At 46.4% G+C, this 11,480-nt stretch overlaps 1 protein-coding gene across 1 annotated transcript in view; it reads left to right on the top strand.

Moving 5' to 3' along the window:
• The window catches only part of LOC142578639 (major facilitator superfamily domain-containing protein 6-like), a 201,266-nt gene that overhangs the window by 121,025 nt on the left and 68,761 nt on the right, over positions 1-11,480 (top strand). The window lies entirely within an intron of this gene.

The raw sequence follows: 11,480 nt of genomic DNA, 5'->3' as shown, positions 1-11,480 counted from the left end.
TGCTGCCTATGCTGGAGGAAGGCTCTCGAAGGTGATGCCAAGTGAACACGTTGACCCAAAGAACAGCTGCCCCTGATGGGCCTCAGTCGATTAAATAACACCGATGTAGGTGTGGTAGCCTGCTTCTCGGAGGCCTATTTGCTTTCCTACAGCCACGCATCATTTTGTAAGCAACAACTGACTATACACGGAAGAAGATGAAGAAACACTTTATATGCTAAATTCAAGTGCTGCGGCGTATTGCTCTTCCTGGGGCCCCAGCAGTAGGGTTTGGCCACAGGGACGGACGTGTTTGATGCTGTGTGTAATTTCAGGCAAGCAACAAAACGTATACCATGGTTATTCTTACTTAAGATATAAATTGCCTAAATTCCTTCTATTCTTCTAAACTGTTCAATGAACCTTCTTCTTACTTCTTATAAAACATGCGTCCATTCCCCTCCATGGTCTCGCTTCTCAATTACGCGCTAATAATTTATTCGCTGTTTTATGTTTCCAAATTATTTTTTTGCATGGAATGTCAGAAGCGTCGTCAACAAACGAGTTGCTGTACCATCCTCGACAGACACTTTTTCGCAACAGTGACATCACATGTTCGTGATTTCGTCCGCATAACTCGTCTCTCACCATAAATCTGGTGAGAGACGACTTAAGGCACGATCTCTCACCAGATCCTGCATGCACAAAATGAGTGCCAGTTTTAATGCGCAGGTCGGGCGCCTATTAGAAGCAGGTTATCCTAGTGTAGCAGTGGCCACTGTGGCTGAGCTCCTTAAGAAGTCGGTTTCGAGGGGGACGGACGTGATTACAGAAAGCAGTAACAGCAAAAAAATGAGTAGTGGCTATTCCGTACATTCATTCAGTGTCGCACAGGCTTAAAAAAGTTGCAAGTAGATATGATGTTAATGTTGCTTTCGCTGCTCCCAATAAGCTAGGTAAGATATGCGCTGACGTACATAGGAAAAAATGAGCAGGTAAAAGGCAAAAAAGAACAGATATTTGGCCAGTGAAGCACAATAAGAACAGGTTTACTGACTGTCGTATGGGTGTGGTTTATAACATTCCCCTTAGCTGTGGTCAGTTCTACGTAGGGCAAACGGGACGGTGTATCAATCATAGGCTAATGGAACATAAAAGGTCGTTAACCGGTGGATCGCCTTCTAATCTTTACCTACATTGCCAACATTTAACTGCACGCCAGAGTTAGATGAATGCGCGATATTGTACAGGCATAAGAATGAAGATACGCGTCTTATAGTAGGGGCATGGCATATCTATAATGGTGGAAGTGCGTGCGTTAGTCAGCCTTCGATTACTTTACATAAGGAAGAGATTAAGTGCCTTAACAGATATCTCTCACGTAGACCGGCACATGTACCCGGCTGACACGTGGTGATACCATTCCTGAGCTTGCCCAGATGAGTTTTGTGTCTTCTTTCTTTTTTCGGCTCAGTGCTCCCTTCAGTCGATAGTCGGCATTCGTGTTGTCCACTTCTCTACTCTTGTGTCCTGTCTGCACGCCTCACCTCTTTTTTGCATAATGAATCCTTACCAACTAGCTCAGCTTTCTGTCGTTGTATGAATGTGTTAGTTTTGTTGATACTTGCATAGAACTTTGCTCAACTTGTCAAATCACCAACTCGTACTACACCGACTAGTGCTACTATTGTATACCTAGTATTAACAACGCATCCATCGCTTGTGAGATCTCTTTCCTTGCTACCGGGCTCAAGCGACCATTCGGTTCTCACTTTTCTCATAGCGAATGATCTACCTAAAAAAAAAAAGACACCCACACATACTAAATGCTTTAGCGACTATAGCAGAATTGGTTACGGGCCTATTAACACCGATCTCGAAGACTGATCTCGAACTGTTCTTGCATGTCTTCTTTATCAACTCAGAAGGATCGGTGCAGGGTAGTTCGGTTCTCAATTTTCTCAGAGCAAATGATCTATAAAAAAATACACACGCACTCTCTAAATGCTTTAGAGACTATAGCAGAACTGGTTACGTGGCTATTAACACCGATCTCGAACACTGATCTCGAACTTTTCTTTCATGTCTTCTTTATCAACTTCTCAGAAAGATCGGTGCAGTGTAGTTGGCGTCTTTTTAGGCAAAAAGTCACGTAACCAACAGGCCAGTACATACCACTGCGTAAGAATAAAACGTACAATCGGTCCCCGTGATTCACTCCGACATTAAAACGGCTCCTGAATAAAAAGAAACGCATATATCGAAAGGCTACGCCTTCTTATAACCCAGAAAGATGGGCAGCTTATCATGATGCGACCGCCGAATATACGAGTGCTTATTGTACGTCCAAGCGCAGGTTCTAGGAAATAACCCTGCCGTCATTGTTGGTGACTAACCCATGAAAATTTTTCATGTCGTGAACAGTAGTAATGCAAAATAAGTTCAACCAACACTATATAGCCACACAAGTGTGCCCTGTGGAAACGTCTGCATACTATTCTTGACTCAACCTTTTCAGCTTGTTTCGTCATTGCTATTACATCTTTGCGACCAGATGTTACCGTGCGTGTTTTTTAATGGAACCAATTATTTTTGACTGAAATGGCATATGCAACATAATTAAAAATTTGAAAGTGCATTCTTCTTCGGGTAAAGATGGTATAAGCCCGAAAATTTTGAAAAACACCTACACTTCTTCTGTACTTTTGTCTAAGCCCTTCTCACAGTCCCTGGATTCCTGCGTACGACTGGAAGGCTGGGAAGGTAGTTAGTTCCCCTAGCCAAGTCTGGTAATATGCTCATGACCCTAACAATGATAGGCCAATATGATTAACTAGCTTACCATATAAACTCATGGAGCATGTCATTTACAATCGTCTAGTCAACCTTTCCGAAAAGAATTCTTTTTCTTAGTTTATCAGCATGTAACTAGGGTGGTACGGCGCTGTGAACACACGGACAACAGAAGTAGAAGTGGACATGACGCGTGCGCACTGGCAACTGAATTTTATTCGGTGAAAGATGACGCGTATACGACGATCAAAAGGACCTCCTCGTGAGGGTCTCCTCTTTATAACATATGCCTCGAACAGCCCCCGTGCACGACGGTCCCTATGACGCTATGAAATTTTAGTTTTTTTTTTTTTCTAGAAGCTGAAGGCACACCTTCTTTATCTCTTTTTCACAAGCCCTGCAATGTTTTGCTACGTGGGAATACTCATCAGATGACCGATTCTTATTATATGTTCCTTTAAACGGATATTAATACAGCCTACGCTCTGACCGACATAAAAGCAGCCGCAGGAGAAAGGGAATTCATAAACCACAGCGCAGGCGCAGGGAACAAACTGTGGCCGGTGGCTTACATGGCAAACAAAAGCGCTATGGCTAGGTGTTATGAAACATCGTTCCAGCGCACAATTGAACACGCACGACAAGAGAAGGACAACACGAATGCCGGACTTCAACTTCGTGTTCGTGTATTCCTTCTCTTCTCGTCCGTGTTTAATTGTGCGCTGGAACGATGTTTCATAATGCCAATCACAACCAACTAGCCCAGCTGTCCATACTATGGCTAGGTGTCTTTTCAATCTTTCTCAGGACCTGTGAACACAAGCGGGCCATTTTTAAAGGAGCAGGAAACACCACATGGATTTAGAAAAACGACTCATGTGAAACCCAGCATTCCTCTTTTACCAATGATTTGTTTTCTGTGTTAGACCGTTCATAAATCATTTATTGTACGGTTTATTGATTTCCCTAAACCATTTGATTCCGCTTACCGTAAGTTACTACTTCCAGAACTGAGCCTGCTTAACATTGAACGTCATGTCGTGAAATAATTCGAACGCTTTCTTTCCAGCCGCACGCAGTTTGCAACAGCTAGCGATAACAAGTCGCTTTCGAACGAGGTAATATATCAGGCATGCCACAATACTCGCTATTCTTTCTGTTCCTTACGTACATTAACTACCTTCCAAATAATATTTCCTCGTCAATAAAACATTTCGCAGATGACTGCGTTATTTATCGTGAAATTTCAAACCACTCTGACCATCTTTCGCTTCAAGCTGACATGAATATCGTTTCCGCTTGGTACGATTCTTGGTTAATAAATCTTAACCGCAATAAATGTAAACCGATGAGTGTTTCGCGTCGCATTTCTAACACTAAGCCTTTCATGTACTTTCTTAATAACGCTAGCTTAACGCAAGTCACTCACAAATACCTCGGTGTGTATATCTCTGACAATCTTTTCTGGCAGACTCATATTGATTATGCAATCAGTAACGCACTAACCGTGCTCTTGGCCACCTTCAGCGAATGTTCTCCCTTGCGCCCGTGAATCTTGTACTACTCTTACACAAAACACTCGTACGATCCACACTTTGGTATGTATCATGGATCTGGGACTCGCATATTAACGCTCACGTTTTTAACCTTGACGACATTCAAAATCGCGGTGCTCGATTCATCTTATGTAACTATTGTCGCACTGCTAATATTAGTCAAATGAAAAGAAATCCAACTTTGTCTAACCTTACACTGCGCAGAAAAATCTTACGGCTTTGTCTTTTTCATAAAATTTATCACTTTAACCCAAACCTACGTGATTTTCGTTTCTCTTTTTTTTTTGCGTCCACCGTACATGTGATTTCGTAGTAACCATCAGTTCAAGGTCGGCGAGCCCAAAGATGAAACTCGATGAAACCCAAAGATGAAACTCGATTGCTTCTTCAAAGCCTCCACTGTGCATGACATTTTGCAGTAACCGTCATTTCAAGGTCGACAGACAGACAGACGGACAGACATGAAACCCGATTCTTTCTTCCAAGCCTCCACCGTACATGTCATTTCGTAGTAACCATCACTTCAAGGTCGACCGACCGACAGACAGACAGACAGACAGAGTGAGAATTTTAATGAGCTCCTGAGAAGCGCCGTACTTAGAGCAGCATCGCGGGCCGCTCCCTGTGTGGACGGGAAGGCCTAGTTCAAGGTCAGCGTGCCCAACATTCGCACCAAGATGAAATTCTTTACCTTCTTTCAAGCCTCCAACGTACAATAACCATCAGTTCAAGGTCGACGTATCCAACATTCGCACTGTTGTGACTTCGGGGTGGAGAACGAAAGACGGACTCTTTCCGCAGACGAAGAAGAAACGAAAAACTTTATACAATATTTACAGATAGTGCACGATAGCGTACAGGTAGCAGTAAGAGCGCATCAGACCGACTGGGCGGCTGGAAGCGACTCTCTCTTCTCACAAGGGGCCATCCCTTCGGCGACCCCTCGTCGGCGTCGGCAGGAACGAGGCAGGGCAGGGTGATGACGTCGCCGGCGTCGAATTCTTGATTCGGAGAAGTGGGAGCTCCCGTCGCCTCGTGATAGCCACGTGGTGCATGCATTATGGCAGCTCCCGTCGCCTCGCGGTTGCCACGTAGTGCTCGTAGTATGGCACAACAGCACCCCCGCCGTCAGATAATACATCCAGAAATCGAGCTGTTCGACGCGGCTTGACGTATGCGATGTACTGATTGAGTGACGTCCTTGATGGGGCCTAGGAAATGGTTTTGCCGCCCTTTCATCCGCTGGTCTTTCCTTTGCTTGGATCTGAGAAAGCTCACGGAGGGACCGAAAAATAACGCCAATCACTTCGGTGAAAGTGAACACCCTCTCAATGCTCTCCACAACGCCAGACTAAACTCCATGAAAACAAACGCTCTAACCCCGCTCTGTGCTCTCAACAGCACCATTACGGTTGTTCTACTAAACACGAAACACGCACCCGATAAAGTGCCCGGAATACAGACCTCTATAAATAGTGCTCTCAAAGAAGACACATTCAAAGAAAATTAACAGCTAAGGAATAGATTGCAAAGCAATTCTTAACAGTCATTCGGGCAGGCAAGACACAAGTACGCGATCGAAGAAATCTTATATTTTGTCCTGTATCGCTCCGAGTAAAATTCTGTCACTTGTCATTGGTTTACCAACTTGCTGACATGTGTCGCATGACAGAACAAGTCTTTCAGCGTCTTTTCAGCATCCTGGCCAATAGAAATCTTGCACTAGCCTAGCCTTTGTCTTCTGGATACCGAAGTGACCCGCCCGAACATTCCCATGCGCTAACTCTAAAAGCTGGAGTCGGTACTTTTCTGGCATGAGTAGTTGGTTGTATGTCCGACCCTTGAAATCCTGATATTTCCGGTACTTGAGACCTGACCTAGTCTAGAACGAGGTGTTCTTTCGGGCCACTCCTTCATTTACATTAGCCTGCAGCACAGTTAGCGAAGGGTCACTTTTCTGTGCCGCGATAAGCGCCTTTCGTCCAGCCCTACTAAGCTGCTCCCAGCAAAAGGATGCGGGACTAAGCAGTGAACCTTCCACTTCAGCCCTAGGCGCCCCATTTTCCTGAGTCTCGAAAGGCTCCTGACCCACTGTCACTGATGCGGTAATTGATCCATCACAAGTCTGAGTCATCTGCTTTTCATCAGCCGTATCTCCCGGCCTAGACTGCCGCTGTGAGCACGTTACATTGTCAGTTTCCTCGTTTGAAGATGTGCTTTCACGTTTCTTTGAGAAGGCGCGTGACTGCGATCGCGTTAATGCCATGCAAGCGACACTGGCAGAGAACGAATGGCCCTCCTTTTCTAAAAGCTACTCCGATTTGTTTGAAAAAAGATATGAAAAGTGTTTAGGTACACTTGGACTCACGGCTGCCTCCGTTTGTAACCTTCCAAAAGCGCCCTCGATGGTTACCCTGGCAACTGGCAAGCACGCCCTCTGCTCTTCTGCAACTTGTCTGACCCAGGCGAATTCCCTTGTATAGTCTCCGGGAGAACCGCAGCACGGATGGGTAACATCCATGGTTGCGGCTGAATCGCGAAGTGCCCTGCACCTTTTTCCGTTTACCACAACATCCTTCATATATGGCTCGAGCAGCCTCAGGTTTTCGTCCGACTGCCTAATGCTGGCGAAGGCGATTTGCTCCTTGCAAATTGACGAAATATGGCCTTCCTTTCTGCAACGGAAAGAGATGATTGGTCTCTGGGCCTCGAACGCGCGCTCTACGTCTGCCTTAGCTTTAGCGGCCCCAGCCGACTGGGCTGTCTCTGCTAGCCGTTACCTCGCCACCTCAGCCTTAGTCGATACTCCTTGCTGAACTCGTCGCTCGTGGATCATTTCTTATTCGGCAAAACTGGGTTGCCAGGGGAAAACCGTTTTACAGAATAGCCCTTTGTTTCTAGCTTATCTTCCTGAATCGGTTTTCCTTGGAAGTTTCGGCGCCTGTAATATTCTTCGGCGAGCTGCTCTGCCTTCTCGAGGGCTACCTCTGGGATCCTGTCCTGCAGCCAGTCTAACTTGTGGAATAACTCGGTAAAGCTGCTCCAGTGCTATGCATTCAAGCGCCTTGTCGTGGTTGTTATACACTTCTGCACTTTGGAGCCACTCTTTTAAGTTAGACTTAAACTCGTACGCGAACTCAGTGTGCGACTCGCTGCCCCTTTTTGCCTGTCTCAACCGCTGTCGAATTGCTCCGGCAGAGAGGCGGTATTTGCGAAGAAGCGCGGCTTTTACCTTTCCACAGTTCTCGTAGTCTTCTTTAGACAAGCATGCGAGAACTTCAGCGGCCTCTCCTGGGACAACTGAAAGAAGTTTTTGAGACCAAAGGCTTCCGTCCAGTCCTATCTTTTCACACGTACGTTCGAAATTCACAAGAAAAAGTGCGATATCACCGCCTATCCTGTACGGTAGCATCAGGTTCTGTATTCTCAGGGACTTGAACGCGCCGAGCTGATTCGAATTTGCTCTGTTTCGAGTTCTCTCATCTTAAGAGCATAATCTCGCTCGTCGCGCCTTTCTTTCTCCTCTTCGCGCATATTTTTTCTCGCTTCCCCTGTAAAAAATTTCTCCCCAAACCTCTTCGACTTCCTCCTCAGTCTTGTGCCCTCGTAACGTTCAGAATGGCTTTCTTTCGCCTTGCCGCGGCAACCTAGATGCCCATCTCCTGACACACATAAAGAAGGTCCTGTATCCTGAGCTTCTCCATCGCGATCTGACGGCTCGGTCTCCGGTTTTGCCTCTAAATTAGCTTTGCTTCCGAAGCCAGAAATCTATGCAAGGCATGAAGCGAACTAAGACAAAACCAGTACAACCCTTTCAAAATACTTGCGCAATGGTCCTTAGCATTTACCTGTGCGACAGAGGTTTAGGTGTAGCGGGCGTTATCTGGCTTTGAATCCCACCGCTGCCACCACTTTTGTGACTTCGGGGTGGAGAACGAAAGACGGACTCTTTCCGCAGACGAAGAAGAAATGAAAAACTTTATACAATATTTACAGATAGTGGATAATAGCGTACAGGTAGCAGTAAGAGCGCATCAGACCGACTGGGTGGCTGGAAGCGACTCTCTCTTCTCACAATGGGCCGGTTCTTCCTTAAATCCCTTCGGCGACCCCTCGTAGGCATCGGCAGGAACCAGTTTGGGCGAATTCGCGTCGACAGGAGCCAGGCGGGGCAAGATGATGACGTCGCCCGCGTCGAATTCTTGATTCGTCGCGGAGATGGCTGGGTGCCGCGGATATGGCTGGGCGCTTCTTGAAGTCACCTCCCGTGTCGAATTCTTGATTCTTCGCGGAGATGTGGGAACTCCCGTCGCCTCGTGGTAGCCACGTGGTGCATGTATAGTATGGCACAACAGCACCGACATAAAATTCGATTGCTTCTTCCAAGCCTCCACCGTGCATGTAATTCCCAGTAACCATCAGTTCAAGGTCGACATGACCAACAGTCACACAAACATGAAATTTGATTCTTTCTTTCAAGCCTCCACCGTACATGCCAAGGTCGACGAGCCGAACGTTCGAATCAATTAACATGAAATTCGTTTGCTTCTTGTAAGCCTCCACCGTGCATGTCATTCCCAGTAACCATCAGTTCAAGGTCGACATGACCAACAGTCACACAAACATGAAATTTGATTCCTTTTTCCAAACCTCCACCGTACATGCCAAGGTCGACGAGCCGAACGTTCGCACCAATTAACATGAAATTCGTTTGCTTCTTGTAAGCCTCCACCCTACATGTCATTTCGCCGTGACCATCAGTTCAAGGTCGACGCACCCAACAGTCGCACAAACATGAAACTCGATTTCTTCCTTCCATAAACTAATACTGACTTGAACCATTTCGCAGACTCCGTCACCACCATAACCGATGTTAATGCCTTCAAGGCTGCCGTTTCTGATTGTTTGTTTTGCTTGTTAATAGCCACTTCTTTATATATGTTTATGTACTTTTGTGACCCCCACTCCACCCTGTAATGTTCCGGCCTTTAGAGCAAATATATTAAATTAAAAATGAAAACAAAATTAAATTTTTTTGATGTCGTTAATTGTGCGTACATTTACCTAATTCATGGGCGATCCCTTATTGTACAATATTTTGAGGAATCATAATTACCATGAAAACCAAAACAAGGTCAATATCGCGTGCTTGATGAACGAGAGAGAGAGAGAGAGAGAGGAGAAGGAAAGGCAGGGAGGTTAACCAGACTGAGTCCAGTTTGCTACCCTACATGTGGGGAGGGGAATGGGGAGTGAAAAGGAGAGAGAGAGAGAGAGAGAGAGAGAGAAAACTTAGGCGTAGGATGTCTATAGTCGGGCACTCAAGTCTGTTGCCTTCAGGTAGTGAAAAAGCGCTCGGACTGCTTTCTCGGCTAATGAACTGTGAGGCCAGGCTCCCAAGATCTTCGCTTCCGTGAATGGCCTGTCATCCATTCTATTCAAGGCACACTGGAGAGTCTCACGTTGATTATCGAAGCGAGAACAGTGGCACAGAAGATGACTGATGGTCTCTTCACACTTGCACTTAGCGCACATTGGTGAATCCGCCATTCCAATACGATAGCTGTAGGAGTTGGTGAATGCTACTCCTACCCACAGCCGACATAGCAGTGTTGCGTCACGTCGTGGAAGGTTCGCTGGTAATTTAAGTTTCAGTGATGGGTCAAGGCTGTATAAACGACACTTAGAGTTCTGTGGTGTATGCCAGTAACTTAATTAACGTGATGGTACGAGCGAGACTGCGAAGCTCTCTTGCAGCGTCGACTCTTGATAAAGGTATAAGGAGTGTTGGTGAGCCAGCCTGGGAGCGTCGGGCAGCGTCATCGGCGAGGTGATTACCAACAACGCCACAATGTCCCGGCAGCCACTGAATTATGATATCATGTCCTCGTTCAGAAGCGCAATGGCAGGTTTCGTTGATTTGTGACACCAGCTGTTCATAATTGCCACGTCATAAACTCCGCAAGCTCTGGAGGGCTGCTTTCGAATCACAAAATATTGCCCATTTGTTGGGCGGTTCTTTTTTTGATGAGCGATCATTGCTTGGAGACAAGGACCTGTGTTTTTTTTATTCATAATTATCGAATTGTAATGGGCAGATTCAGGAAACCGTATTATCGGTGTTATCTTATGCGCGCGCAGGACAAGCAAGAACGGTGGAAGGGGTTTGGGAACAGGGTAAAGAATATATTGGGAAAGATTTCAGGCTAGCCCCGAGAAAAGGAACGTGGTGCTCGAATAAACGGGTCCAATAACCAGTGTCGGCATAGAAAGATTTGCAGAATAACTTGGAGATGACACGCACAGCTGTAGACCTAGGTTTTACGAAACGATGGAGTCAGAAATGAGAATGACTATGCGTGCACGTAAAAGCCAGGTTGTGCGAATTTACGTGCGATATCAGAGAGCATCACAAGAAAGAAACGTATATTGTTGACAGATTAGTTCGGAGTTGGAAAAACGCACGCAACAAGTGGCATCACCCGCACCGCGCAGATCAAGGACGGTAGAGTACCTAGGAACTCAGAGGGAAGCACTGGGAGTGATGAAATAATTATTGTGCCGTTCGGTGCAGGGAAACATAGGTCATACTACGAGGGTGGGTTGACCAGTGCCGTGATTACTGCGGCAACGTGGTCGCGGGAGAAGCCCTGCCAAAGTATAGTTGGCGCTCTGCGGGGCCGGGCTTTTTTGGCTTGCTCTTCGGAAAGGTTGGTAAGGGCGCTCCACTTTTGCTCATCGCTGGAGACACTCTTCCCCCACTGACAGCAAACGCGGTCTTGGGAGCTACAGGCTATGTTTCCTGCAGCGCGCACAGCTGCCTTTTGGCTTCGTGCCGCTTTTCCCGTCAGCGAATTCCAGTGCATACAATTCTAGCATGGTGTTCTCGCCTGACATTTGTTTTAAGCAATGACGGTAGACGCAACCGCGCCGGCCATGGGAACGTGGAATGAAAGACCGGGTGTTCTCGACGTGTGCCTTTCGCGGCTGCATTTGCCTCGGCGTGGAGAGTGCGTTGGTATGTCCTGCATATGAGCGACGAAATGGCTGTCCTTTTCATTATTACCTTGTGAGAGCTGGACAAGGAAGACAAGAAGGATAACCAAGTTTTAATGGTGAACTTGCTGCTCATTAACTTGAATATTATACGCG

Source organism: Dermacentor variabilis, chromosome 4 (genome assembly GCF_050947875.1).
Source record: "Dermacentor variabilis isolate Ectoservices chromosome 4, ASM5094787v1, whole genome shotgun sequence".
NCBI classification, from domain to species: Eukaryota; Metazoa; Arthropoda; class Arachnida; order Ixodida; family Ixodidae; genus Dermacentor; species Dermacentor variabilis.
This window is presented reverse-complemented; position numbering and strand designations above follow the sequence as displayed.